Raw genomic sequence first — 24117 nt, forward strand, 5'->3', positions numbered from 1 at the left:
AGGGGAGAAAGGCAGCAGTGGTATCTTTGATGTTAATTCCAGCTGCAGGTTCTGTGGCTTTCACAGTGGTGTGGTAAAGAGAGGTTTGACTGACATGGTGTCCAGTGTCCTAACCTGAGCACTAAGCTGTGCTCTGGTTAAATCTGTTTTTCCTACTAGTTTAGTTCAGGATGGGAAAAAGGTTTCATCCTTTAAGGCTCAATGCACTCTGACCTTCTCCCAGCAAAGCACTCAAGCAAATGAGCAAACTATATATGCTTAATATTAAGTACATCATCAAATTTTTTGCTGGGTCATTGCAAAAATCAAGCTTGCCTTGAATGAAAAGATAAGATATGCTATTGGGAGTGAGGGATTTTTCACATTTAGTGTTATTTTTATAGACGCCAAGGGTTTGTTAACTATGAATTAGTCAAAAAGCATTGCTCTGTCTTCATTTTGAGGACAGAATTTTTTAGGGGTAAGAAAAGGGCAGCCTCGGAGTCAGTGGTGGTTAAAGGGATTCATTTCAAGGACATATGTTTTGATACTGTGTTTACAGTACTGATGCTGGAGATCTGATTATTTTTCTGTAGGGGGCATTTGAGTTTTTTAGGTGGAGGTTTAATGTCTTGAGCTGTATTTCTGAATTCTACCAAGCTTTTCCTATTTTTCCTAGCACAGAGGACTTGCATCAGGTCTTAAGAGCCACCTAAGATTTGAGAAATATGGACAGGGTTGAACAAAGGGTGCCTGTTGCCTACTGAAAAATCCAGAAAAATCAGGTAGAATAACGTTAAGAAATATTTTTGCTGTTCATTGTCCAGGTGTCATTTGAACATATCCTGGAGAAGGAGCCTCAAATTCCTTGATAATGTTGATTTTTGTGTGTCCCTTTTTCTCCAACTCTGTTTTCAGCATTTTCTTGGTTTGTCTTAGGGGAATTCCCCGGACTGCAGAGCTGAATGTGTGTGCAGCATTTTCCCTATGGACCACTCAGGCTCTGCCTTATTCCCTAGAATAGTGACAAGCACACACCAAGTGTATTTCAAAAATTAGGGAAGGAAGGATTTTTTTTGGGGGGGGGGGGGGGAGGGTGGTGGCTTCTACCCCCATGATAACACCAGATACTGAACTACATTTCTCTCTGATGTGGTCCCAGGCTCATGGATTTTCATAATTCCATTTGACTTTTGTCTACTGGGACAAAAAGTGCCAAGCCTCACTTGGAAAGTTCAGGCAAGCAAATATCCCCTTTTTGTGATTTTTGTGATTTTTGTGTGAATTGCACGTTAGCTGGACTGCTCAGACTAAGTCCAAGAGTGTTCAAAGTAGGAACCCAATTAATAGTTAGAAAAATCCTTATTTGGTGTTTCAAGCTTTTAGGTAAATCTTACCTTGAGAATTTTATATTGCTGGTTTATATAAATTCCTCACGCTGTACTGGCAGCTGATTCAGAGCTCCCTGTCCTGACTATTGAATCCAATCCTATCACACCCTGAGGAACAGCACCAGCCCATTGTGGTGAAGATTCCCTTCCTTTATTCTGTGGGTTATCAGGCCGAGTTCTAACCTTTCTTTTCTCAGAATGATGGTAATGGCTGTATTTGTAAATGCTGTCTTTACTGGCTCTGAATATGCACAAAACTAACTTCAGGATCTGTCCCCTGCTCTCACTGCATCCTAACAGGAAAATAAACTGCTGTAACATGCATTTTTTCCAGTGACTATAGAAGAAACATTGAGATGGTGAAGCATTTGTCAGAACCAGTCCTTTGTGTTGCCTCACACAACCATGTTGTCTTAAAAGGATATTTATACAGTACAGGGTTGCTGTATAATACCTGGTATAATTCTCTGTGCAGTGCCAAAAATGTGGGGTGCTGTGCTTTTGAGTTTTAAAAATGTCAGGATGGAAATTCAGGCTGTTTGACACTGCACTAATTTGCTGAGAGATGTTGAAACGCGTAGCCTTTTCTGTATTTTTGCACAACAGTTCAGGCTGTAATATTGCAATAATTACCCAGTGAAGTCATAATTGAAAGGTAAAAATTGAATTTAGGGTCTACATAATTTAAACAGGGCCAGATTTTACCAAGCATGACACCTTTATGGTGTCTGCTATATTCCTTATAAAACATACTAAATTTTAAGCCGATAACTCAAATGGTTCCTGTGGTATAAACTTGTGAAAAGTCACAATTTTGCATTGTGCTGCAAAGCCACCTTACAATATAGTGACTACCATGGCTCTTTAATATCCAGCAGAGTTCTCCCGCTGTGCTTTGTCAGTCGGTAGCAACATCCAAGTCTTCTTGTAAAAGTAATTCACACTTTTTTCACAACACTGTTGCTTTAATTACCACTGAACTCTGCTGTTGCTCAGACAGGCCTAGCAGGACCAAGAGAGGGTCAGCGCTGCAGTCACTGCAAAAGAAGCAAATGGCTTTTTTTTCTTACTTTATTATTAACAAACCATCTTTGATTGAAATGCTCCAAGCTTCTGAGACCCAGCCTTGTCTCTCTGCTCTCTTGGGGTATTCATTATCAAAGTAGACCATGGATGTCAATCTGAGAAAACATCAGAAATAATACCTAAAATCCTAATCAGAAAATGTCAAGTAAAGGCAAGATTCACATATCTCTTACGTGCAAACAGCTGATCAGATTTTTCATATGTGCACATTGAATTTCTGATAAAAACTAACTCATCAACTTACGGTGTATTTTTTTAATGTGTAAAAATGTTTTTTACCCATTTGTTTGTGATTTTCTTTTTTCTTCATGTTTATTTCATTTGTTATATCTCATTAGAGCCAAAGGCATTCAAAGAGAGAAGTGAAAGATGCTGAAAGTCAAAAAAGATTGTATTTAAAATTACAAAATACTGCTTCTGTACCTTTGTCTCACGAAATGTTCAATATTTATATATCTTCCACGCTAAAAAGCTGTAAAATAACCTTTTTAGTGGCACAAACGTAATTTTCAGTCCTAGGCTGGAGTGGGTTTGTCTCGCTGCTTACCTCAGAAAGTCAGGTTTGAAGATGGTCCTGTCCCTCCTGCCCCTGTGGGGGGACTTAAACTCACCTGGAGAGAAATTCCACCATGGCAGTGTCCTCCAGAAACTGCAACATTCCAGCATTTTTTAACTCCTCAGAGCTGGATTGGATCATTTCTACATACAAGGGAGACTGCAAAGTAGGTTTTGGAGATGCAACTGATTTAGTCAATATTAAATCCAGTGCAACCTGCCAGCCTTAACACTTATTAGAATATAGCCTATGATCCATGAACAGGATTAGAGATCAGCCCTGTGTTTCATATCTCACCTCAAAGATGATGCTGCAAACTGATACCACACCACTTAACGCCACAGCAATGCAGGGTTCCTGCCTGGCTTGGAAAAAGGGGACACCTGTTGGATTAATATTAATTTAATTAATTAAATAGCCACATCAACTATGGAAATACGCTGGGTTTTGCATGGACTTCTCGCAGTCCAAGAATGGGAATATTCTTAGTTTCTGGCTGTAGCAAGATTAAAGCTGACTGGTGAAATATTATCTATGGGATGCTCAGTAATACCATACCCTGATCAGGGCTGATAACCTAGAGCTAACATTAAGGACTTACAGGACTGACAGAAAACAGCAGAAGAATTAATTTTGAAAATAACTGCCCCACCTTACTCTAAATATTTTCCCATTCTGTAGTGTCTGGAATTAGGAGGGATAGAAAATAGATGTCTCAAGAAAAAAAAAGAGTGCCACGAGTCAGGTAATATAAATGAGGTTTCAACATGGATTTTGGCTAGGAGGAGAAAGACTTGGAGCAGCAGAGTTAATACCTTGACTTGGAGACCTTCACACAGGAATTCAGGCAGTTTAAGAAACCTGTGATGGGCAAGATTTGCTTTTCCTCTGCAGCTCTTTAGCCAATGGTAGATTTTTCCAAGTCCTCATTGCCAATAGTGGGACATGCCTGCTTAGGAGTACTTTGATTTCTTCGTGGTGAAAACTGCACAGTATGGCAGAATACAGAAAGCAGCTGAAACTATGATTATTTGACATACAGACCTGCAGTGAGTCAAGGATGTGTGGTTGTGTGTACTGAGGAGAGAGACAAAAGGAGGGAGGGAAGGAGTTTTCTTCTTTCCTCACCTGCTCCTGGCAGAGGCACCATTCTCTCTTCCCCATCTCCTCTGCACCAAGCAGCAGAGTGTTTGTTCTCCAAAAAGGCACTTGCAGGAGGTATCACTTCCTACAAATTTTTTATTTTGCATTGACTAAATAAAAGTCCCCAGTCTTGTAGTGATTTATGCAGTACTAAAACCAGCGCTGATCATATGCAACAGCCTGTGCGGTTCTTTCAAGAAGCAACATTCCTGCCCTGGCATGGATAAATGGTTCCTAGAACCTGAATATAGCAGTGCTGATATTTGCTGCTCTCTGGCCTGAAGTACCTGTAAATTCACAGGCAGGAGATGCAGCTGAAGCTGTGGCTGCTTCTATCATGAATCCAGTAATATTTCCTGTTCCTTTTCCCCAGGTGCTTACATGCCGCATATCTTTCCTCCCCCCAAATATTTGTATCCTAACATGCTGAAAAGAGTGCTTGCAAATGCCAGTGCTTCTGTGGGGTGGGGAGAGGAAGCAGCAGAAACAGAAATTTAAGATTCAGTATTTGGAAAATTAGAAAAAAACAGAAAAGACAACCTTATGATTTTCCACTAAAGTTCAGCATCATTTTTTGTATGCTTTAGAATCCTGCAGCTGATCCCACACTGGTGACGCCTTTGTCAAACTGAGAACATTATAAAAAGAAGTAAATAAACATTTAAATACCTGTTTTAATTGGGCAAAGAACTCCAGATTTGAATGCTGATGTTCCTCTAAGAGTTTCTGGGGTTCCTATGTTTTCAGCACCCAGGGAAGTACCCGATGGCTGCTCTTCCTGTAGAAGGAACAAACAAGTGGCAGAGAATTCAGACCAACTATAATATATTGGTCAGAAACGTGGCTTGGTCTGTGCCAGGTGGTTTGAGTGTAGAACGAATCTGAGTTTACAGCCTCTTTTTCTTTGAGATTAATCAAATCTGAGGCAGCATGAAACTACTGGATCTGAGAAAACAGATTGTAAAAACTGATATTGCTAGTTTTCATGGTAAAATGTAATGCATACAGAAATAGTGCATACTTAGAGAAGACTAAATGCATCCCTTTGGATTTAAAGAAAAATAATTGTAGGCAAACTTTATTTTAAACGAATTTTCTGAAGGGCAGGTGGAAAAATGAAAGGAGCCAAAAGATGAAAACAAGATCTCTGTAAATATGGTAACAGTTTTGATGCCCTGCTGAGAATGAGAAGTAGGGGGTTTAGCTACCTGTTGTAGCACGGGCAGGGAATACAATCACATCCCCCAAAAATTTCTGTAGGCTTCATCCTGACCATGTGACCTTGTTGTGTGACAACTCCACTCGCCAGCCATACCAAACAGAGCAACACTGTAGCCTTTTCAGGTTTAAGATATTATTACAGCTTGTGAATAAGACTCCCAGTATGTGGACATGACAACTATGAAAAACTATAATTTAGGACGCAGAGTATTCTCTTTCTGCTTTTATGTGGAATTTCACTTTAATGCGATGTAAATGACAGTAAGAAATACATTCATAGAATGTTAAAGCCTTCCCATTAAAAATTCTGTATGCATTTTATATTCTAATTCATGTACAGTCAAAAACCCTGATAAAATCATAGTACTGATTTGACTGCTGCACTTATCGCATTAATGAGGATACTTTATGCCTTTTGAAAATTGGGATATAGTCCATTATGTGATTGTGAGTGATGTGATTGTATCACACCAATTTGTTATTCAATCCCACCCCTCCCTTCAGTCAACTTTGTATATGGGAATAGCCATTGGTGAGCGTACATGGAGGCAGGAAAACCTACATTTAAGATTACTATTGTCTTCTTTAATATTTTACCTGTTAAAGAGATTATGTATATTTTTTTCCAAAGCCTGAAATTTACTCAAACTTCAGAGGGGAATCCATAGTGGTATCCAAAATGCCCAGAGGAGCACCTGCTAAGGCTGGCTGGAGGGGAGAGTCACCTAATTAAACTCTCCAGATTTCTGGATGTGTGTGGAGTGTGGGATTCTGCTTCCAAATACCGTGTTCTAGACTAATCCTCATGGCTCTGCACAGTCACTCCACAGAGTGATTCCTTTTGTTCTATGCCTGTTCCCCTCCACAGGCTCCATAGGGAGAGGGGTGTCTAATTTCCATCTTTTAGCCAGGGAAAGTTAGATGAGAAAACCCAGTTTGCTATGGCTGTGTCTCAAAAATCCATTCTGACACCTCCACAATGGCAGGAGGGTGGGGACTGAAAAACAGCATTTCTGTTGTTGACAACGAATTTATATGTTGGAAGGGCTTGGATAGTTTTAAATCTGTTCATGTCTTCTCTTAGCCAGTCATGGTGTGCTGTAGCTGTAGGAACACTCTTTGTCCTTGCAGCTTTTCTCTCCTGGTTTTAAGTCTGTGGAAAGCGTTTCACCTTGATGGAAATAAACCCCACCTGTTTTCCCCATGTGTAGCTCCTGTGAGTGTTAGCAGACTGAGTACTGCTCCTTATCTCTTGTGATGAAGAGCTATATGTTCTCCAAAACACAGTAGTTGATCTATGGTAGTCTTGCCTCAGAGACATTTTGAAAGCAGCATTTTAACCAGAAAATTAAACCTGCATTCTCATGCCTTTTCTGCAGTCTATCCATTAAACATTTAATTCTGCCTGTAATGATGGTCTCTGTTGTTAACTTGTCACAAATGTTGCATTTTTCTGATGCTGCCACCTTCACTCAGTGTCCTGTTGCTGCCTGTAGTTTTTTTGACTATTATTCCTCAGTTTTACTGCCCAGTCCATTTTTATGTTTCATATCTTTATAAAAATGTCTTACTGCTGATTTAAACTTCTCCAAGGTGGAGCTGCCACGTACTACAGCACCTGACCCACTGGGGTGTTTGTGAGAGCTTTGAAACAAAAAATACCAAGTTCCTGCCATGCTGTCTTGTATTGGAATTTTTGCCCTTGTTAATGCAGGAGCATGACTTGAAAGGGTTTATCAAAGTGTGTATCCTCTTTATTTTGGCTGCCAGTGTCAGTTTGTCCATGATGGCTCTGACAGTGCAGAGGAAAAGAAGAGGCTGTGCACACGTGTGCACATGGACACACGTGTTCAGGAGGTATAAAATAGTGCAGGGTAAACACACTGTGCTTTAAAGTGTCCTTTTTTGGGGGTGGAGGCAAGAGATATTTAAAGGTCAAAGGGAAACATTAATAGTGTTAGACAAATTTTACTCTATTTAAATTCAAAACCAATAAGAACTTTATACAATCTTTTGGACAAAGCCTGCAACATTCTAATCTCTGCAAATCCACTCTGTACTGTTCACTGCTCTTCTTATTAATCAGTTCTACAGAGCTGTACTCCTCTCAGTGCTGTTACACACACTGCATTTTTATTCTCCAGCTTGGCCTTTTCTGTATTTTTGCTCCGTCTTACATTCAATTACCCACAGCCTGGTTTGCAGAACAGGGGGACATTGGGGGCTGCATTTAAGCCACAGCCCATTATGTCATCTTTCTTTGTATAGTTTACTCTGATCTTTCTTAGGATGAAACTCATTTATGAATCTTTCTGTGGAGAAATTATGAGCCTTCTTCTTCAGGGTCTGAAATTTGCCTTCTCAATGCCTCTGTTATTAAAAGAACAAGCAAACACCCGACTTATTTACATCTTGGATCCTGGTACTTACACCTATTGTTGCAGTTTCCAGAACACCAAGGTATTCTAATTATTGTTGCTCTATTTGATGCTTTCATAATAGTATTTGGTGTTCCAAATCCAATGTCTGCTTTCTGAGGAAGCCTTTTGTGTTCTTTGTAATATATACTTTCAAATTCATTTGAGAAGTCCATCTCCTTTCCATACGTGTGAGCTTGACAAGCCTTCCTGGAACTGGGAGCTGTTTGCCCAGTGAGAGTTCTCTTTGAAAAAAATACTCAGCTCAGAGCTTATGACATCTGATGAAAGTCTTGGTCACTCTTTAGGGATGGTGCCTGGGATTGAATTTTAGAGCTGCTCAGAACTGTCATGCTTTTTATGTCATTTTTGCAGTTGCATTTGAATTAATATTTCTGGTCAAGATGTGTTAAAACCAGGATATATTTATAGTCTTTTACATGTATTCATAAATAGATATACTAAAACTGCATGTGTATGACATGCTAATTGTTTATATTTATTTGCATGTATTAGTAACATAATCATCTTCTACTTAATTTTATTGCAGCAATAAGAGTTACAGTTCACCATCCAAGTTTTTTTCCCAGGCCTTTTTGTCCACAAATTCCATCTATGACAAAATTCCTTTGGAAAATTGCTGGCACTATTTCCTTTTTAGTATCAAATTAAATTTCTTCCTACTGTCTCCTGATCCTAAACTTTTTTTTGTCTGCCATGATTTTTCTTCCAGGATTTTTGTTCATCTTCTGCTTGGCAAACTGGAAGCATGTGCCATGTTTTGGTTTGGTGATGGAGGCATGTGTTGGTGGTCGTTTAATATAACTGCATTGTACAGATATTTATTGCTTAGAATTCCACTTAAGGTGTGATTGAAACTAGCATAATCCATAGAATTGGCCAGGTTCTGGATTTAGGGTGAGGATGTAATGTTTATTATCTTCAATATGCTTTCTGTAATGTCTTATACTGAATTATACACAGACATAGAGTTATTAGAATTAAGAGCTGCATTAGGTACCAAGAAAGAAGGAAAAAGTCCCAGCCATGACGCATTAGAAACTTCGTGCTGGAATTATAGAAGGGTTTCACAGATACAGGAGCCAAGCAAATCCTTAGCTTTTAATAGTATAAAACATAGTAAAAGCTGAAAGTTCATGCCAGTCTTTCAAAATAATTGTCTTTAATATTATTATTGATCATGTAGTAGGAGACACAGCCTGAGTGCTACAAGGATTTCGAGGGAATGCTTTACAGCTTAATTATGTTTCCCTGGGAGATTTAACATAATTCAATTTATTTTCCCTCATGTTTCATCAATCACTGTATGAATAAAAAGGATATCTGAGCTTCATTTCTAAGTGAATACCTGTAGATTCAAGAACTTTTGGCAATATAGATATTAGAGAGAGGAATGCAGGACACCTTCTATGGGGGAATGAACCTGCAAAACCCCGAAACAGCAATGGTGAAACTGCTCTTTTTTGCTGGTAAATTTTCTGAGGACAAACTGTTCCATGTGGCCTCTGTAAACCCAGTTGGGCAACAAGAAGCCCCCTGAGGTGGGGCCAATTAATTCTTTTTAGCCAGCTATTTCTGACAAGGTTTGATTGGGCATGTCAGATGCACATGCATATTCTTTTTGTCTCACAAAGAGTACTGATGAATTAAATTCATTTTCTGTACAGTAGCCTGTTACAGAGTAACTTATAGGTGGTGTTGAATCTCTCTGTTGCTCGGTACCCAGCAGCCTCTTCATCTCCATTTTGGAAGCTGCCAAATTATTCAGGATATTCATCACATTCTTCCAAAGCACCCATTCAAATGAAACTGAGATTATTTTTTAGGGCAAAATGGGAATCATCTGAGATGGTCTTTCTATACAATGATCATTGCAGATGTTTTATGCAAGGAAAGTCCTGTTTTAAGACAGTCCACATATTTTGCCGATACTGTGGTGGTGTGGATCACTGCACTGGTTCTGTTTACCTGTTGGGGCCACTCAGCAGCTGGTGAATTTTGGGGGGGCTGTGGGCAGCTGAGTGGTCACAGCACCAGCACAAGAGGGAGGGAGAGGAGCTCCTGTTCCCTCCTTGGCTCACCTGCTGCACACTCTGGGTAGCAATGGCAGGAGATCGTCTATTGCTGGGGGGTTGGATGAAGGAGCTTTTTAAAAAATATCAAATAAGTCCAGATCTGAGTCAGTGACTTTTAAAATGAAAGGTCTGCTCTATTACCGTTAATGGGCAGGCTTTCATAATTCTTTGCTATTAGAGTACTAACTCCCTCTTTTCAAAGCCTTCCTGAACCTCTCATTGTCCAGCATTTGTATCCCTCACTTTAATGAGTGCTAAATAAGAATTATATAAGTATTTCAATAATTCTCACTGGACAGTTAATTAAGCATCACTGACTCTAAGGAGCAGTCAGCTATTACCTCCTTTTACAGACAAGTGCTTCCACAGACACAAAGGGAAGAGGTCAATTTAAAAAAAAATGATGTGTGGATTAGTAATCTTTCTCCGTAATAAATGATCTGGCTAACAAGCTGAAACAGTGAAATAAAAACTTGCCTTTTTTTTTTTCCTTTTTTCTTTTTTTTTTCTTTTTTTTGGTTCCCTCATTTTTTCGATCTAATCTCTTGTGTTCCTTCAACCTTCTTTTATGCAGGAAATGAATTCCCTTTAACTTTTTAGGGCCTGAATATTTTGAGCTAAAGCTCTCTAAATTTGCTTCCCTCAGAAGATGGCGTGGGGCAAGGCTCTGCCCAGTTCTTCATCGCACATTCATTTTTATCAGCTTCTGTGTTTTCTCCCATTTGATAGATCCTACCACAAACTTCAACTAGAGTGAGTGCAAAGGACCATAATACCAGTCTTACACACAGGGTATTTTATTAAGTCCAGCAGTTAAAAATGTACAAAGTTCCTTGTAATAATCCATTCATTCTGTTCTTGCCTGATTCTTGGAGTAAGCCTGCACAATTATTCAAATCCCAGCTTTTAGCTACAGCATACACCTCGCCATGGGGCTATGCCTCTGTAATCTTGCTTTGGTCTTGCATGTCAAATGGAATTAACTCCCATAAGAAATGTATGCGAAGACAACCCAAAGTGTCTAATCCTACTGCTGTCTTAAATTTCTGAAACTCAGACCTGTCATCTTTTTCTATAGCTTTGTTGAAGTTCTCACTTATGCTTCAGTCCATCCAAAGATGAAGTTTAGGGAAATTTGCATTTTTATGTATTTTTCAGTGGTGCACTCCTGTGGCCTTTTCGCATGTTCCCTTTGTGGAATTATTTTTTCCCCGAACTCGAGTCCTGTTTCACACCCTGTGGAGCTCCTGGTGGAGGTGGATCCGATTGCTTTTAGCTGGCAGTGTACAAGTTTAAACACACAGGGCTTTACGATGCTCACGCGTGGAAGTAACGATATAATTATGAATACACCTCAGCAGCTCAGCCCAGCCCAGCTAATCACAAAACCTAATTCTGCCTCGATTCAATCTCCAATCGTGGTGCTTTCTTCCCGAATAAAGCTGGAATTAGCTGTGCTCGGTGTAACTGTGCTGTTTGTGTGTTGCACTCAGAGCAGCTCAGCTTTCCCAGCAGCATTCCCGATCCTGCTGCTGCTGTTCTCTAGGGGGCATGCTTCCAGATTCCAGCCCCAAAATGCCTACATTATACATAATGAAAGGGAGGCAAAAGCACAGCATTATCAGAGAGAAACTTAATTTTCCACTTATTCAATCAAATAGCAACCAGATCTGATTAGGGGTGGCCAATTTTAGATGAACCAGGCAAAATACATTTACATAGGGGGTCCAGTTTCAACATAATTTCAGTAAAAAGCAATTACAAAATTATAGTCAGATGGAAAGCTGGTTCTTCTGGGTGTCTTGGCTAAGTGAGGTTGGAAGGGTAAAACTGTAACTTATTGTAGTGGATATTTAATAAGTGGTAAAGCCTCAGCACTCTCCACTTGAAAGTTAATTAAGGCCGTGGAATGACCATACTTGTACAGCAAATATGTTAATGGGTTGGCCATGGTAACTGTCACAACAAAGCCCAGCGAAAAATAATGGTTTCATGCATCGTTTTTGCTGATTGTTCCATCTTTTAAAATGTGCTCTTATATTTTGTTTTGTTTTTGCTATTTTGAGGAACAGTGTAGCAGTATTTAATTTAGGAAATGCTCAAAGTCACTATTAGAAACCAAGGCAAATACTGAAATGCAGATAAAGGTTAAGATATTTGCTTATGTACTGGCACTATATAAATGTCAATAAGTAGTGCATGTCAGGGAGACTTTCTCTTTTAGTTTTTTTTTTTTTTTAGGCAGATTGTGTGGTTATTAGAGAGTCCAATTCTGCTCAGAAAGCTTGAGCTAATCCTTTGTATATAGTATTTAATTTATGAGTGTAATTGCTGCATTATTTTTGTTGCCATCGGATGAATGAATGCTGTGGCACACAGACTATCAATTGATTGGTGTACTTTAAGTGGATTAAATTGTAATTTTCTTCTAAGAAGTCTCCTCATTCAGAGTATGGTCAGTTCTAGCCTTTAGGGTTGATTTTGCATGCTCAGTTTAATGAATTTGGAACTTCTTTAGCAGCCCATGTGAGGATGGGGCAGGGGAACACTTTTTCCTCCCTTCTTTCAACAAGTCTGGGGACAGCCTAACAAAAATGGTGAAGAGGAAACTCTGTCCAACTCTGCACACAGAGGAAGGTGATGAGGTTGGCAGATAGTGGTACCTGCAAGTGGATGGCCCATTAGGGATAACTAAGAAACCTAATAAGAAAGGATCTTAAGGGAATACGTAATTGTGAAGGATAAATTGGGTGGGAGAAGAAAAGAAGGGTGGTGGGAGAGTAAAAATGGCACGACAGAATGGCAAAATGCAGTGCATGTTTGCAGCAGCTGAAGGGAAAACAGAAAAAGAAAAAAAAACCTCCAAAAAACAGAAAGGTGGAAGTACTTCCAGGTTATCCTGTCAGTGTGAGGGAGTAAAACAAAGCCTGGGTGTTGTTCCAATAAAGCAGGCTGGTGTCAGCTTTGTTCTGTTAATGAGTGATGCTGTGTGAAATCAGGAGTTGGACTCATGTCACAGCACACACACTACAGCAGTGCAGTGTGAGAGATGAACAGCAATTTTATGTGATGAATTCCCAGCTAGCATGTTTTTACTAAAAGATGAAAAACTTATTTGAAGTGGGAGAGCAATACCCTTTTAAAAGTTGTGGTGGTTTTGGCATTCCCAATTGGCAGCTGGGAACTGTTGCAGTGTATGGTGGCTCTTGCTGTTTGTCCAAAGCCCAGTTGGCCAGTTAACAGTTAACAACTGTTTCAATCTCTGAAGTTCTTTAAAAAGGCTCAGATAAATTGATCTCTCTCTATGGTGTCAGGTAAGGATGCCACAGAGTTCCACCTATGCACGTGTCTCTTCTCCAAGTGCAAGGTCTTTGGGGAAGGGGATGTCTCTTAATCCCTGTTCCAAGACCATTGTCCCACTTTTGCCTGAGATCTTGAGATACCAGTGAAATACAAATAATGATTGCAGCCATGCATGAGTGATTCAGTTCTGATTTTTTGAAAAAGTGTTCCATTTTACTATCTCATTCAAGAGCATGGAAGCAAAAATAGGCCATTTTGAGCAAATGATGCATAATCATGGACCTTAAACACCTTAGCACTGAGCTCATCACTGAGGGAGGTTGGAATATGCTCAGTACTTTCTCAAGAGATATCCAAGTTGGTGTCAGATGACTTGTGGGCTCTTCTGGAAGTTATAGAACTGTATAATGAGACTGTGTTATGTTAACCTGAATATTTTTGCTTATGACTACTAATTCAGTCATTCCACTTTGTTTTAAGCTGGAATATGTAAGGCCAGTGTGCCACATTGGAAAACTTTAAAATACACCTAGTCTTCCTGAAGAAAAAATTTAAAATAATCCATTATCTTTTTTTCAAAGAATTCGCACAGCAGGACAGGCTTCAGGTTGTTCTGAAGGACAAAATACATCCTGAGTAACAGCTTGAACAAGAACTCCAAAACAATTTCCCTAGGGCTGATAATTTAGACAATTGAATTCTATTCTCCATAAATACCTCAAATGTCCTAGACAAGTGCTAATGCCTCTGTTGTCTTCTTTTTGCTGACTACATCCCTCCTGGTCTTTATAGAAAGACCTCTGAACAATGTGACTGGGGAATGGAAAGGTGCAGGGAGCTTGGGCAATAATATTTTTGCAGTGTTACCCACCAAAAGATAAAAACATTTGTCTTTGCAACCACCCTGCTCTCATGCACTCTGTGCTTTCACTCCTGGCTGACAGTTTCTTAGATCAGTTTTTGTGGTGTTTTCTCGTGTGGTGAAACTCTTCCAGCAGTGTTAAGTCACCTTATTTTTCATATGTTGCCAGGTGATCCCCCATCCCTCTCCTTCCTGTGTCAGCTCCAGAGCTGCAGATTTGTTCTGCACATAATCAGTTTGAGTCAGTTTGGGTGACCTTGACTTTGGCTGTATTTTTGTGACTCTTCTCACCCACTCTAAACTTTGCCTATTTAAGGCTGTAAGTCTCTAGCTCTCCATAGATTTTTTTCCATACAGTATATATAGCCTGAGGTATTGTTGTTTATTATTCTAATGAATGTGTGCATAAGTGTGAATGTGTCTGCAGTACCAGAAATCGACAAAAGTCTTTCCAGGCATGTAAGGAGTCACTCCTTTGCTTGAAACTCCTTACACTTGGAAGGTTTGCTCCTGCAGTGTGCTGGGTCTTGGTCTTGACTGGATACCTCCAACCACTCACAAGAGCTTCTCTGTGCCAATGTAGCAAATGAGTTGTTTCAACTGAGGGGACAAGAAACCACCAAACTCCAACAAAACAAAACCAACCCCCCAAACTGTAGTCTATCTGTATTTTGATTTTATTCTTTCACTTGCTTATTTTCTTTTTAATTAGCTCATTTGTTTAAAAACATCCTCACAAACTTTGATTCTGGGTTGACTTTCCAAGGCTTGCCTTTTGCCCTGTATAGTTTTCTTGATTGTTTAAATCCTCCCTGCTCCAGTATCTAAATGTATGAGCCTGGTCTTAAGATGATGGTCTCACTTTCAAATGGGAGTATCAAAAACACTTAGCAATGCGCTTGCAAGGCTCGCAAAGTGATGTTAAATCCTCTGATAGAAGCTATCTATTATAATTGCACCAAGTACTATTATTAATGTCTCCAGCCTCTCCATTCTGTTTTTGCTCAAGCCATGCCCAAGAACAATTAGCTGTTTGTTTGACCCGCATTATAACACCAGCTCTCCATTATGATAACAGTGGAATGACTAAGAACAACACATAATCTTCAGATTTAATGGGGCAGAAGACTGCAAAGGGCCAAACCCATCTTCATAAAATGCCCTCAAGTCAGCAACTTTATGCAGAGGTGGATCTGGCACAATGTGATTTGTGGTTGAATCTGATTGTTGCACAGAAATCCAGGACTGATACCAATGACATTGCAACAGATTAGTCATAAACTGCTGTTGAACACAGAAAATACTGAGGGAAACTCAGCATCTCAATCTCTGTCTTAGGGGAGCCAAAATTATTTAATCCTGTCTGTTGATGTGCATGCAAATGAGAAACATTCCCTCTTCCCAAAATTGCTTGTGTGTGCACAGACTGTTCACCATTAATGTTATCAGTGCAGGGGCTGTTGCTTTGGTAAGGTGATTGGGAGCTGACCAATATAGGGGCACATCAGTGGATGGACACAACACTGAGGACATCACAGCTTGCAGTGCAGAATTTTCTGAATAGAACTGTTGTTATGACACCCTGTAAATTAAACTGCCTCTTGTCTTATAAAAACTGTGTTTGTAGACAATAACCTGCAAATACATTGCATTCTGAGAGCCTGAGACTTAAAATGTACATATTGGTCCAATAAATAGCATCATGTTATCTGTTTTATTTTTCTGCTTCTATTGAATGCAGAACAAGCGCTGCTAAGAAACAAAAAGGACATGCATTTATTTTCGGGCATAGGACTTTGCAACCACTTGGGAAGAATATTCTTGATTGAGAATCAAAACATTCCATGATGCTTAACAAACCTGCAAATTGAAAAATCAACATCTGCCCTGTGTAGCAACATAGCAGGAGAAAGACCTGTAGCCTGAAAAATTCAAAATACTCCTTAAATTACGTTTCAGCGCATTTTTAAAATTACTGTTCTCTGAATCAAGGCTCAGGCTGGTTTTATATGGCAGCATCTGTTGTGTGGATGGACAAAATCTCCTCCTGCACTTGCCCATGGCTGCAGAACTGGACGGATGGTCCCACAAACACAGATTTGCATCTCCCTGAATGCTCCCACAACAATACTTTAAAACAAATGAGATGCATCGTTGAATCAGTGAGGATGACCTCATTTGTCCAAACCCCACAACTCCTACAATCACTTCCCCTTCCTGTTGGAATGTTGGAGTTTTCACTGGAGCAGCCAATGGGGACGAGTGGAGCATGGTCCACGTTCAGACAGAGGAAGGCACTGCTCTAAAAGAAACCAGTGATTATGCACTTACTGGCAGTGCTGCCTGCTTGCTGAATGTCTGGATTTTTTTTTTTTTCTGTTTCCCTTATTTACATATCACAGACATGTCTTTATAAAGTTACTTTAATAATGTATTAGATTGATCTTTTCTGAAATCTGTCCAGGCTAAGAGTCATTAGGAAAAGTTATTTCAACTTATTTAAAGGTTTGTGCCTGGGTAGGGCATTTACCTGCCTCATTGCTGATATTCTAAAAATACCTCCATGTCCATACTATTATCCATTCTTCACGTCCAATTGCTCTGTTATGGTAATAGTCAGAAGCACACCATGTAGTAATTACTTACAGCTGACTTAAGAAAAGAATATTCAACTCCCCCACTGTTCCACTAGAAGGTCTTTATGCACTATTAACTCATTCCTGTTTATTAATACTCTACTGGTAATTCTGGCTGCTGCTTTTTAGGTTTGTAATAGGAGGATTATTAAACAGCAATTATTGACCATATGGGTTGGTGAATATTTGTGGTGGTTGTTGGGTGGTTGTTCTGTTGTGGGTTTTTTTTTTTTTTTATCCTTTTAGGTTGTTTTTAAGGAGCCACATCACAATATAGTGGTGCAACTTTACATCTGCCTGGGATTAACAACTTTGGCAGCGTTCCCCACCTAGAAAATGCAAATTCCATATTTCAGAAATATTTGAAACTGTGGAAATACAGAGCAGTTTAAAAAACATTAAAACTATGTGCCAGACAAAGTGAAAATATTTTTTTCCCTTTTCTCCAGCAGTGGGGATGGGGGTTGATTATTTTTTGTTTGTTTTTTTGTTTGGGGGTTTTGTTTGCTTTTTTTTTTGTCTGTTTCTCTTTCTTTGATTTTTTTCCCTTTTTTTTTCCCTTCATTTTGTGGTTGTCCTAGAATTTTGTAATGGTCAAGTGTAAATTTCAAACTAATCAAACTTCTTCTAGAAAAGTGTGAATTATACCACTTTTAAAAACTAGAAATCTGCCTTCCTTGGTGAGCTTGCCTAGTGAGAAGATTGAGGAGAGACAAAATTACAGCAATTATCTCTCAAATAGCTAGGCTGAAAAAATGGTGTCTTCCCCCCTTTTCCTCTCCTGCCTTTTTTTCCTTTTTTTAAAATAATTTTAAAATCCAGCTGCATTTCCTGCCTCTGCCAGCAGCAATAGCTGTCAGTCGTTGCAGTGATGCCTCCTTTTCCCCCTGCTCTGCACTGGGAAGGCCAAATCAGCCACATATTTGGCACCCACTCTCATTGGGGTGAGAAAAGAAAAGGACTTCAGTAGGGGAAAATATGTAGCAGCAATGAGAAAAGGTAAACATGAGTGTGGGATGTGGTGTAGAAGAAAAAGGATTTGGGAGGCGAGTTGATTTTAATGCAAAAGTACTGGGCTGCAAGTAAATATTTTTCAAAATATATTCTCATTTCTACATTCTGTCTGGGGTTGTCCCTAACACCACTGAGGAAAAGTCAAACTTTGAAAACCAATTACTTGTATTTGCCATTGCCACGGCTTTTTTCTAGAATTTTCTTAATCCCTTAATACTCTTCTTAGACTTTCTCAGTGCTCCTACTTGTGTGTGTTTGACTTGGATTATGAGTCTCAGCTGTGTCAGTGTGGTCCTCGGAGCTCCTGACCAGTAACAGCTCCATTTAGACATAATTGTGGGCACAGTTGTTCCTGGGGATTGTTGCATAGTTGAAAAATCTCTGCAATACTAGAATAACTAATGTCAAAAATAACTAATTTGGAATCTGAAATCTACTGCTTTATCACTGACTAAACACTGTATTTTTTTTCTTCCTTTCTTCCTTTTTTTCCCCTTACCTTTAAAGTTGATATTCTTTCCTGGACCAACTAAACAAATTCCTGTGTCATGTGCCACATAAAAAATCATTCCCTCCTTCAAAAATTATTGCTTGGAAGGTATATATTTTTTCACAAAAGCTGGTGCACTCCTTTGCTTTTAGGTCCAGAATGTTGTAGGGACACTTTTTTCCCAGGTGGCAAAGCTAAGAGAGGAAAACTGAAGGGATGTGCCCTCAGTAGAGAAGAATGGGACTGGTGGAAGGTGGGAAGTCCTTGCTCATGGGCTTTACCTCTGCCTTTCCTAAAATATTTGAACTACACTGGTAGGAATCTGTTGAGGGGCATTAGACAAGGGGGGCTGAAGGTATAAAAAGGTGACATTGATTTTATTGCTCAGAAATATGGGCCAGTTAATTTTCTTTATGTGCCTGGCATCTTTGCACGCTGCGGGATTTTTTTTTTCTGGTGTAATTTGTTATTTAAAATTGTTGTTTAGGTGGAGGTGTCATTTCAAGTACGGAATAAAGGAATAACTGGAAATCCTGAGTGAGGTGGTCCTTGGTGCCCAGCAGGGCTACAGTGGCTTGACTCTCATCTCCAATTCAAACCTACCCTGAAATAATCAATTATATCCTAATAGGAGAATGTTCTAAAGTTTTACTCCTATGCTGTAAAATTGCAGGTGAAAACTGACTCTGCTGCTGTCATGTAGCTTAGTCAGGCTGGTAAATGAGTAGAGCATGATACTGCTTGAGAAACTGGAGTGGAGGAGCAACCCCTAACATGCTCAGAGGAAAATGTTGTGTGAGTGATTCAGCTCTTCTCTTGCAGGGGAGAGATTAGAGGTACACCACTTTGTCAGTTCACCTCCTCAACTCATCATATATTATTTATTACAAGAATTTGGTTTCCTAAGCCTGTCTTCTTCTTTTCTCTTTAGATACCACTGACTAGTTGATCTTGAGAACTTATTTTTGATGATGATGATTATTATTATTTTTATTATGTACAGGGATGTGGGGAGAGAAGGATTTTGGGCAACAGTAAAATCCAGGCTTTTAAACATATGGACTGTCAGTGTTTTTGTCGTGTTTTGGCACTTTTTGCACCTCATGCTGGTGGTGTGATTGTGGTTGGTTCAAATGCATCTGGGGTCCCCTGTAGCCTTGATCCTAGGGGCTTTTTGACTCTGCTATAACTTTGTGCATGGAGACTTAACTGGCCTAGACACCTTAAATACATTCACAGGATTTGAATGATAAAAAAGAAAAAGAAATCTTATTAATCATCAGCCCCATTTTATTAAAAAAAAGTTAAAATCCGTGATGACTTGGGGTTTTTTTGTTTTTGTTTTTATGCCAAGCCACCCCCAAAACTTATAAACTAATGAAAATATTAACAGAGAGCAGGTACATTCTTGGCATAGCTAATGTTACAGAGTGGATTTTTCCATTTTTCAAATGTTCGGAAGAAGCCTTTTATTTAAAAGGAGGGGAAGTCTTGTAGAAAAAATTACTTATATGGGGTAAAAAAAAATTTAAAAATCCCAACAAAAACCAAAACAAAACCACCCCCCCCCAAAAAAAAAAAACCCACAAAAACAAAACAAACAAGCAAACAAAAAAAAAACCTAGGCAGGAATAAATTTGCTCATGCGTTTGGCAAATTGAGAGCAAAACTGTTGTGACTTTGTCCGGTTCCTAAAAGGATGATCTGAGAATGTTTGATTAAAAGAACTGGACTGTCTCCTCACCTGAGCCAGACATAAAAAGTTATAAAGAATATTAAATGAAGGTGTTGCAATGTGACACATCCCCGCTTTTTCCTCTCTTTGCCCCTCTCTCCAGGCAGCTGATGAGAACAGAGGAAGGAGCAGATGATGGCACCAAATCCTGCCCTGGAGCTGAGCAGGGCTCAAAGAGCAGCCCCGTGTGGAGAAGCTGATGGAGCTCTGCAAACTGTAAGTGCTGCTCTGGTGCATTCCTTCACAAACAAACCCTCCCTATCTGTATAAACTGCATTTTCTGGGCAAATTCCTTCTTAAACATTGTTTTGAGAGAGAAATACTGCTTTCTAAGTGGCTTTGGTCATTCAAGATCTACCCGTCCTCTCCTGTCTGCCATTCCACCCCTTTGTCCTTGCCCACACTGACTGAAACATTTTGGGTTCATTCTTTATACGTTCTGATAAATCTTTTGTAATGGATTTTTGGGTTTTGCAGCTTAACGATATCAAATCCTTCCTAAGATTTATTGTCAGTCTCACTTGACCTGGGGATCAGAACTTAGAACGTTTGATGGAATTTGTTGCAGAATCAGGGAATGTTGTGAAAGTTGCTATTTTTGGTTTCTGTTTTGCTGTATCTGGAGACTATAGTTAAAAAAAAAAATGAAATGATAAATAATGTTTTCTTGGGTGTTCAAAACATGATGAGTGTGTGTGTTTCATGAACTTTGGCTTCTGGACAAGCTGATTTGTACTATTCCTGATAAAGACATGCAAGACATCCAAGGTTTTTAGCTTATAGAATTTTAGAATTCCTTAAAAAAAAAAGTGCTGCCACCACGTCCCAGTGAAGGTTATAGACTGCCAGAGTGAGAATTTCAGCTCCTGCTAATCAGTCTGCTTTCCACAGACCCCATTTGAAGGCTTCACAGACCTTTCCAGCTTGCTGGAGACACTTGTCTGTACAAGCAAATGAGGAAATTGCTGTGTTGGAGCTGGTGTGGACCAGATGTTTACAGGGGATAGGACTGGTGTTGGGTCAGGTCCTTTTTGTAGAATACAGAGAGGGTTTGTTGCCTTCCTTGTGCAAAGTTTGAGGCTGTGCCACCATTTCATTTGAGTGCAAGAGGTGGCCCCATGGCAGTGAGAGGAAGAGGAGCAGTCTCATAAATGGCATTTCATCCAAAGGGGGCCTAAAAGAAATTAAGTTTAGCAAAGAAAACAAGTTTCATCAGTTAAGGCAATAAAGCACAGTCCCGGAGCAAGTCAATAATGCTCAATTGACAGCCAGTCAATATTTGTACTGGATTAACTTTTCAGGGAATGTGGAGATTTCGGGGGGTTTTATGTAAACACTGTAAATAGGCTGGGACACTAAAGTACGGTTACAAATACTGGGTGTCAGATTAGATTAGGATCACTTCCCAGGAGCAGGATTTCTCCTACCACGAAAGAGACATTTATATCTTGTGAAATGAACACAGATACAAATTTTTTTGTTTGTCAAATATATTCCAAAATGCAGCTGGGCAGATCTCATGGCAGTGCTGCTCAGAACACTTCAAAGGGCAGCCTCTGTCTGAGGCCAGGCTTGCTCATCTTCTGTCTGTGCCATGCTACCTGTGCCAGGTAGAGCTGCAATTTAGGTGGCATTGTGTCTGCCACTCGATTAACAGGAATGCTGTACAAATTAATTTCAATTTTGAGCTTAATATAATGTAAAGTATTATTTAAAAATATTCTGTATTTGTCATTCTTCCTCCGTGCTGAAGAATTGGATGGAAAAGCAACAAAAACATGCTGGTTTCTGACATGTGTAACACAAGGCTCTGTCTTTACAAGCCTTCTTTATGATGTTTTGCAGTGGCACTCCTGGCTCCCATTTCTAACCAATGAAAAATCCATTTACCTTTTTCAAAACTGGAAGCAAAGTGGACAAACATTTCAACAAGAAATTAGTAATTTATAGTGCCCTTTTTTTCAAGATGATGTCATCAGTTTTCCTGGCTTGTTTCCTTATGATAAGGAGCTCAAATCATTACCAGATTCCCAGTTTTCTAGAAATAATTGAGGGTGATTTGACCTGTCCTGCCTGTCTGCAGGCATGGAAATGAGGGCAGACAGAATCTGCCACTGCCCAGATTGGTAAAACCGCCCAAGTGTATCTGATTTTATGTGTATGAAGCACGTGCATGGCACTAGTGAAGTCCATGCAGGTAACACATCACTGGGAATCCCTCTTGCTGGAAAGTAGATTACTGCATTTTATTGTTCTTCCTTTTATTTCGCATGGCCTTTTTTTTTTTTCCCCTTAGAAAAGGTAATTAGGCCATAAACAGAGGTCTGACAACTAATTTTATCTGCAGCAAAATTAATATCGTAAGCAACAGATAATTTCAGCTGAGCAAAATTAAAAAAGATATATTTTAATGACATTTTAAAACCAGAAAATCTAATTTTTTTCCTTCTGAACTTTTCGTACCTGGCTTTTTTGATATGTGTGGAGATGCTCATTCATTTAGTGAACAAATGTTTTGCCTCTGTACCGTTCCTGCCTCACCATCAGGCCTTGCTGGTGTCCGCCTGTGGTACGAAGTTGCTTTTAATTTCCTCTCTCTTGTTCTCTGGTTCCTTTCAAAGCAGGAATGATCTGAGGGAAAAGACATTGCTTTTCTTACCTCTAAATTTTCATTGACATTAATAGGAGGCAGGTGGCCAAATCCCTGCACACAGCTTTGAAAATTTAAGGTTTAACTTTTTTTTTTTTTACCCTGGGCAAATTCTTACATTGCTCGAGTTGTGAATCCTCAGAAAAGATATTAAATATGCAACCATACCATGTCAGCAGTGCCTAGAGAGTTTATCTACAAAATTATCACCTACCTTCCAAATCTATAACCCTAAAATATTGATTGGTTAAAAGGTAGTGGATAAAGATTAAGACAGCACAGCAGCAGATTACCCTAATCAAATAAAAAGACTATTAACAGAGCTTCTCACAGTTCTGAAGATGTTGGTTTGAAATACAGATGTCTTAACCAAAGTGCTATGTCTCATTTTCTGAATGCATTTTTGAATGCATTTAAATAAATTACCAAATAGAAAGAAAGCAGAGAAAAACTCCACATGCTCCAGACAGTAAATTTCCATTTATAATACAATTATTTAATGCCTTTCAGTAAGTAGTTGGAACTTTTAAAGATCTTTTCCATTGGATAGTGAGAAGTCAAGCAGTGGATTCTCAGCTTAGAAGGCTCCATAGGCACATGCGTGATTTTAAACCTGTTAGGTTAATTTGGAGCTCTAGGATCATTTGGAAAACCATCCCTGCTTAAGACAGCACGGGTTCAAGTGGTTTTGAATTTGTCACAAACATTTTATTTAGCTTATTAGTGTTCCATAGGAGTAAGCTACCGGGAATACCACTTGGAAAAGAGCGGCATTTGTCACGAATGCTTTTAGTGTACAGCGGGAATTTTTATCCAGCCAAAGGCTGAGCTGTGGTTTATCCCCTTGGAAGAATTTCCCATTGAGTGACGGCTGAGCAGGGATTGAGCTAATAACCCATGCCCTGGGTTATTGGAGTCACGGAGACAGAAAGAGAAAATAGGGCGGGTAATGTATTAATTTTCATCAGTTATGGACAATACTATTAAATTACTGGCTCTTGTTGAAATAATGTGTCACCGATTAATAATGTCATTTCAGCTTCCCAAACTTTCCTACCTAAAAATTTTGATTCAAAAAGAAAAGATTTAAGAATGTGTGAGAGAGGTTTCAGGCACTCTAAGTCATAGGTATGGAGGTCTTTTTTGTTTTTGTTTGAAATCACACCTAATTTTAAGTCACAGTGTAAATGAGGTTTTAAAAGTTTTAAACAGTGATGTGGATAAATTTGGAATTAAAATTGAGATCTGAAATGTTGTGTTGCTCCACTTTTAAAAATAAGTTTCCTTCTCATTTGCAATTAAAATGCTTGGAATCTGCATAAAATGTGTGAAATTAGAGATAATTGAAATACAGTAGCTATAAATATGTCTACTCCATTTGAAAAATAAATAAAATGTCCACTAAAAGGGTGCGAAAGCCGTACCCCCTTCTCTTGTTTCTCACATTTGGATCTCTGGCATTTTTCACACTTTTATAGCTAATTTTTATTGCAAAACAATATGTTACATTTGTAGCCGTTGTGGGAATGCAGAATAGC

At 39.2% G+C, this 24117-nt stretch overlaps 1 long non-coding RNA gene across 3 annotated transcripts in view; it reads left to right on the plus strand.

The window, feature by feature from the left end:
* Positions 1–24117, plus strand: part of LOC146438945 (uncharacterized) — a 438604-nt gene that overhangs the window by 274916 nt on the left and 139571 nt on the right. For all 3 annotated transcript variants that reach the window (XR_014850582.1, XR_014850584.1, XR_014850583.1), the window contains exon 3: positions 20033–20145. This is a non-coding gene — a long non-coding RNA (uncharacterized LOC146438945). The remainder of the gene's footprint in view (positions 1–20032; positions 20146–24117) is intronic.

Source organism: Lichenostomus cassidix, chromosome 3 (assembly GCF_008360975.1).
Source record: "Lichenostomus cassidix isolate B80296 chromosome 3, HeHo_3.0, whole genome shotgun sequence".
Classification (NCBI taxonomy): domain Eukaryota; kingdom Metazoa; phylum Chordata; class Aves; order Passeriformes; family Meliphagidae; genus Lichenostomus; species Lichenostomus cassidix.